Here is a 6,639-nt window from a genome sequence, read left to right as displayed (position 1 = left end):
TCAGGTACTTTAGCAAGCGTTTATGCAAACTCGTTCTCGTGCTCACAAGAGGACTTTAGATACAGCTGAGGAGACAGACGAAGTTCTTGATATTCCGGAGAAGTTAGATTTTGAGGATTCGGATTCAGGAACTGAGCAGAAAGAACCAGTAAACATGGGAGATCGTATTGTTCAAGCTGATCCAGCTCTTATGGATTTTTCTCGGCCTAAAATTGATGACATTCAGTCAAGCATCCTTCATCCGGCTATTCAAGCTAACACCTTTGAAATCAAGCCGGGCACTATTCAGATGGTGCAAAATTCTGTTTCTTTTGGAGGAGCGGCAACTGAAGACCCCAACATGCACATAAGGAATTTTGTCAAGATCTGCAGCACTTTTTAGTATAATGGCGTGACTGATGAGGCTATCAAGTTGAGGCTTTTCCCATTCTCACTGAGGGACAAGGCTAAAGACTGGTTACATTCTGAACCAGCTGGGTCCATCACTACGTGGCAAGATCTTGCGCAAAAGTTTCTGGTGAAGTTTTATCCGATGGCAAAGACTGCTGCTATGAGGAGTGCTCTTACTCAGTTTGCGCAGCAACCTACAGAATCTATGTGCGAGGCTTGGGAACGCTACAAGGAAATGTTGAGAAAATGTCCACATCATGGAATGCCGGATTGGATGGTGATCACTGGTTTCTATAATGGTTTGGGGGCCCAATCTCGGCCCATGCTCGATGCAGCAGCTGGAGGCGCCTTATGGGCTAAAAGCTATACTGAGGCGTATAATCTTATAGAGACGATGGCTGCAAATGAGCATCAAAACCCAACTCAGAGGATGACGTCAGGCAAGGTAGCAGGTATTCTGGAAGTTGATGCAGCCACCGCTATTGCAGCCCAGCTCCAAGCGCTATCAATGAAGGTTGATTCTCTGGCTACATATGGAGTTAATCAAATAGCTATGGTTTTTGAGCTTTGTGCAGGTTCTCATGCTACGGATCAGTGTTCTCTTGTCAATGAATCTGTTCAGTATGTGAATAATTATCAGCGACAACAGCAGCCTGTGCCAGCGACCTATCATCCTAACAACAGGAATCATCCAAATTTCAGCTGGGGGAATAATCAGAATGCTATTCAGCCACCATATCAGCAAGGAGTGAGTAAACAGTTTAACCCACCTGGATTCCAGCAACCACAACAGTATGCTACAAGGCAATCATATCCTCAACAGGGAAGTACAGCTGCACCTACTAGTGCTGATTTTTTAGGAACTTAAGCTGTTATGCAAGAGTCAGACGGTTTTTATCAAGACCTTGGAAAATCAGATCGGTCAATTAGCCAATGCATTGCTCAATTGTCAACCTGGCACTCTTCCCAGTGACACGGAAGTACCAGGCAGGAAGGAAGCTAAAGAGCAAGTCAAGGCTATTACCTTAAGGTCTGGAAAAGTGGCTGATGCTGAAAAGGCAAAAGAAGTAGAAGCTGAAATTAGAGATGAAGAATCTAAGCAAAAGGAGAAAGCGGCGGAACCAAGGAAGACTATTGTTGAACACACTCTGCCTGAGGCTAATACAGGGGAGAAACAGCTCTATCCTCCACCACCTTTTCCTAAGAGATTGCAGCAACAAAAGCTGGATAGACAGTTCGGGAAGTTTCTGGAGGTGTTCAAGAAACTTCACATCAATATACCTTTCGCTGAGGCTCTGGAACAAATGCCTAGTTATGCAAAGTTTATGAAGACTATTCTTTCAAGGAAGGTGAAACTGGATGACCTTGAAACCGTTGCTCTCATGGAAGAATGCAGCGCTGTTCTGCAGCAAAAGTTACCACCAAAACTGAAAGATCCAGGAAGCTTCACCATTCCTTGCACCATTGGCAATCTGACTTTTGACAAGTGCCTTTGTGATTTGGGAGCGAGCATTAATCTGATGTCGTTATCGATCTTTAAAAAGCTGGATCTGCCTGATCCAAAACCCACATACATGTCGCTACAATTGGCTGATCGTTCCATTACTTACCCAAGGGGCATAGTTGAGGATGTGCTCGTCAAGGTGGATAAGCTCTTCTTTCCTGCAGATTTTGTTATTCTGGATTTTGAGGAAGATAAGAAGATTCCCATAATCTTGGGAAGGCCTTTCTTGGCTACTGGCCGTATCTTGATAGATGTGCAAAAAGGGGAACTTACTATGCGGGTCCAAGATCAGGATGTGACCTTCAACGTATTCAAGGCAATGAAATTCCCTACAGAAGATGATGAGTGCTTAAAATTGGATGTGATTGATTCTGCGGTTACTTCGGAACTCGATCGCATGCTAATGTCTGATGCATTGGAAAAGGCCTTAGTGGGGGATTTTGACAGCGATGATGAAGATGGCAACGAGCAATTACAATATCTGAACGCTTCTCCCTGGAAGCGAAAGCTGGACATACCATTTGAATCTCTTGGTACTTCTGACCTTAAGAATGCTGAATGGAAGCTCAAACCATCAATAGAGGAAGCACCTACCTTGGAGCTCAAGCCATTACCTGAACACTTGAGGTATGCTTTTTTAGGTGATTCATCTACGTTACCTGTTATTATTTCATCTGACCTTTCAGGTAGTGAGGAAGACAAGCTCTTAAGGATTTTGAGAGAATTCAAATCGGCTATATGATGGACCATAGCAGACATCAAGGGGATAAGTCCTTCATATTGTATGCATAAAATTCTGCTAGAGGAAGGTAGTAAGCCAACTGTGGAACATCAGCGAAGACTGAATCCCATCATGAAGGAGGTGGTGAAGAAAGATATTCTGAAATGGCTAGATGCAGGCATCATTTATCCTATTTCTGACAGCTCGTGGGTGAGCCCCGTACAATGTGTACCTAAGAAAGGAGGTATCACTATGGTCGCAAATGAAAAGAATGAGCTCATCCCTACTCGAACAGTTATAGGATGGAGAGTATGCATGGATTATAGAAAATTGAACAAAGCCACAAGGAAGGATCACTTCCCTCTTCCATTTATTGATCAGATGCTTGACAGATTGGCGGGTCATGAGTATTTTTGTCTTCTGGATGGTTATTCCGGGTATAATCAGATTTGTATTGCACCAGAGGATCAGGAAAAGACTACCTTCACTTGTCCATTTGGCACGTTTGCTTTTCACAGAGTTTTGTTTGGGTTATGTGGCGCCCCGACCACTTTTCAGAGATGTATGATGGCTATATTCTCTGACATGATTGGAAATAATGTCGAAGTGTTCATGGATGACTTCTCCGTCTTTGGACATTCATATGATGAATGTTTGAATAACCTGCGCGCCGTACTCAAAAGATGCGTGGAAACTAATTTGGTGCTCAATTGGGAGAAATGTCATTTTATGGTGCGTGAAGGCATTATCCTTGGGCATAAGGTCTCTAGTAAGGGTCTGGAGGTGGACAAGGCCAAGGTGGGAGTCATTGAAAATCTTCCCCCACCTAATTCTGTGAAAGGAATCCGTAGTTTTCTTGGTCATGCGGGTTTTTATCGGCGATTCATCAAGGACTTTTCAAAGATATCTAAGCCGTTGTGCAATTTGATTGAGAAAGATGTGCTTTTCAAATTTGATGATGAATGTTTGACAGCATTCGAGACTCTCAAGAAGAGTTTGATCACTGCACCAGTTATTACAGCACCAGATTGGACGGAACCGTTTGAGATGATGTGTGATGCGAGTGATTATGCGGTAGGTGCAGTTCTGGGACAACGCAAGAAAAACCTCTTCCATGTGGTCTACTATGCGAGTAAGACTTTAAATGGTGCCCAATTGAACTACACCACTACTGAGAAGGAGCTTTTGGCTATAGTCTTTGGTTTTGAGAAATTTCGATCTTATCTACTTGGTACGAAAGTAACAGTATTCACTGATCATGCGGCTATTCGCTATCTGGTTTCCAAGAAGGATTCGAAGCCGAGACTCATTCGTTGGGTGCTTTTACTTCAGGAATTTGAGTTAGAGATCAAAGATAGAAAAGGTACTGAGAATCAAGTAGCTGACCATCTCTCTAGGTTGGAGAATCCCGATTCTACTTCACAAGATAGGACGTTAATCAATGAATCTTTTCCGGATGAGCAGTTGTTTGCAATTCAGGAGGAAGAACCATGGTTTCCAGATATTGTAAACTATCTCGTCAGTAATATAATGCCTCCTAATTTGACATCCGCTCAAAAGAAGAAGTTTCTGCATGAGGTGAAGTGGTATATGTGGGATGAACCATATTTGTTTAGACAGGGAGCTGACCAGATCATCAGGAGATGTATCCCGTTCTGTGAGATGGAGGGGATATTACGAGACTGCCATTCCACGGTTTATGGTGGACACTATGGTGGTGAGAAGACGGCAGCTCGTATTCTGCAAGCAGGTTTTTTTTGGCCTACTTTGTTCAAGGATGCTCATCAGTTTGTTTTAAGGTGTGATCGTTGCCAAAGAGTGGGAAATTTGTCAAGGAAGGATGAGATGCCATTAAATGTGATGCTTGAAGTCGAGGTCTTTGATGTGTGGGGAATCGATTTCATTGGGCCTTTTATCTCATCTTGTAATAATCAGTACATCTTGCTGGCAGTCGATTATGTCTCAAAATAGGTTGAAGTCAAAGCTTTACCGACAAATGATGCAAAGGCAGTGCTAAATTTTCTTCATAAGCAAATTTTCACAAGGTTTGGAACACCTCGAGTAATCATAAGTGATGAAGGATCGCATTTTTGCAACCGTAAGTTCACTTCTATGATGCAGCGTTATAATGTGAATCATCGAGTAGCTACTGCCTATCATTCGCAAACAAATGGTCAAGCGGAAGTGTCTAACAGAGAGATAAAGCGCATTCTAGAGAAGGTTGTTTGTCCGTCAAGGAAGGATTGGTATTTAAAGCTCGATGAAGCTGTTTGGGCTTACAGAACAGCATACAAAACTCCACTTGGGATGTCACCGTTTCAGTTGGTGTACGGTAAGGGATGTCATCTACCTGCGGAGCTTGAGCATAAGGCCTACTGGGCATTGAAGAAGTTGAACCTGGATTTAGATGTAGCTGGTAAGAAAAGAATACTTCAGCTTAATGAACTTGATGAATTTCGACTTCAAGCTTACGAGAATAACAAAATGTATAAGGAAAAGGTGAAGAGGTGGCACGATAGGAAGCTACATCCTAAGTTATTTATGCCAGGGCAACAAGTTCTCTTATTCAACTCTCGGCTCCGACTTTTTCCTGGGAAGTTGAAATCAAGGTGGTCTGGACCTTTTATTGTCAAAACTGTGTTTCCACATGGAGCGGTGGAAATTTTTGAGAATGATCCGGACCAAGCATTCAAGGTTAACGGTCAGCGGTTGAAACACTACTATGGGGACATGGCAAACCGAGAAGTGGTTAGTGCCATTTTGTTGACTACTTGAGAAGGGTACGAAACGTCAAGCTAATGACGAAAAAGAAGCGCTGCGTGGGAGGCAACCCATGAATTGTTGTTACAGGAACCCTTACAAGTTAATAACCTATCAAAAACACAAAAAAATCAGAAAACAGGGGCTGAAATTTTTTTTTCCCAGTGACCCCCTGAGCGACCGCTCAGCAAGCTGAGCGCCCGCTCAGCTTTGCTGAGCGACCGCTCAGCAAGCTGAGCGCCCGCTCAGCTTTGCTGAGCGACCGCTCAGGGGTCGAGTACCAGAATTTTTTTTTACAGTTCTGAAAAAAAAACACAAAAATAGTTTTAGCCCATAAACCCACGATTTGTTCCCACTACCCCATCATTTTAACCCTTAATTCCCAAACCCTAATCTAATCCACACCCTATATATACATACACCTATCCTACATATCTCCCACAAAACTTCCTACACTTACACTCTCTCACAAACATCAAAAATCAGTTCTTACACACTTTTATTCACGAATCAATGGCACCCAAGAGAGCACGCACTATTGACAGTGGCAACACAGTTCCTACTGCTGATTCATCGAGGGGTACTGCTGCAAGGCCTCAGTTAACTGACAGAGCCGTGGAGGAGGAGTACACTAGGCTGTTGGGGAAGCCGATTCTGAAGGAGAGGGGGTTTTTACCATCGGGGAGGGATGGTGAATTGCTGCCCATGATTGCAGAGAAGGGGTGGATAGCTTTTTGTGAGTCACCCGAAGCGGTATCGATGAGCGTTGTTCGCGAGTTCTACGCGAACACGAAGGCCGAAAAGAATGGGTTTTCTGTGGTCCGAGGGCTGACGGTTGATTATCATCCTGCGGCGATTCGCCGTGTGATTGGACAGCGAGAGAGGAAGCCCGAGGAGGAGAACTGGAGTGAAAAGACTGCTGAGGATTTTGACTTGGATTTGATTTGTGCGACTCTCTGTCGACCGGACACAGTTTGGACCTTCAAGACCGGCACTAATGAGTATCGTCACTTTCCGGCGATCGCCATGAACAGGTATGCCCGTGCATGGAATGCATTTATTTGTGCTAATATTTTGCCTTCTTCGCATGCACACGAGGTCACAGTTGAGAGAGCACAGTTGTTGTGGGGAATTCTGAATGAGGAATACTATGTGGTGAGTTTATCTACCAAGGAATTCTGAAGTTTTTGAGGGGAGCGAAGCATATGAACATCCCTTATGCATCCACGGTTACGAAGCTATGCCAAGCAGTGGGAGTGAACTG

General features: G+C 43.8%; 1 non-coding gene across 1 annotated transcript; it reads right to left on the bottom strand.

The window, feature by feature from the left end:
- Positions 1-547: 547 nt before the first annotated feature.
- Positions 548-654, bottom strand: LOC141681568 (small nucleolar RNA R71). The gene has a single exon (XR_012558997.1). It is a non-coding gene; the product is annotated as a small nucleolar RNA R71 (small nucleolar RNA).
- Between the last annotated feature and the right edge of the window lie 5,985 nt (positions 655-6,639).

Source organism: Apium graveolens, chromosome 8 (assembly GCF_009905375.1).
Source record: "Apium graveolens cultivar Ventura chromosome 8, ASM990537v1, whole genome shotgun sequence".
In the NCBI taxonomy this organism is placed as follows: domain Eukaryota; kingdom Viridiplantae; phylum Streptophyta; class Magnoliopsida; order Apiales; family Apiaceae; genus Apium; species Apium graveolens.
The sequence above is the reverse complement of the archived record's forward strand: the minus strand, read 5'-3'. Positions and strand labels throughout refer to the sequence as shown.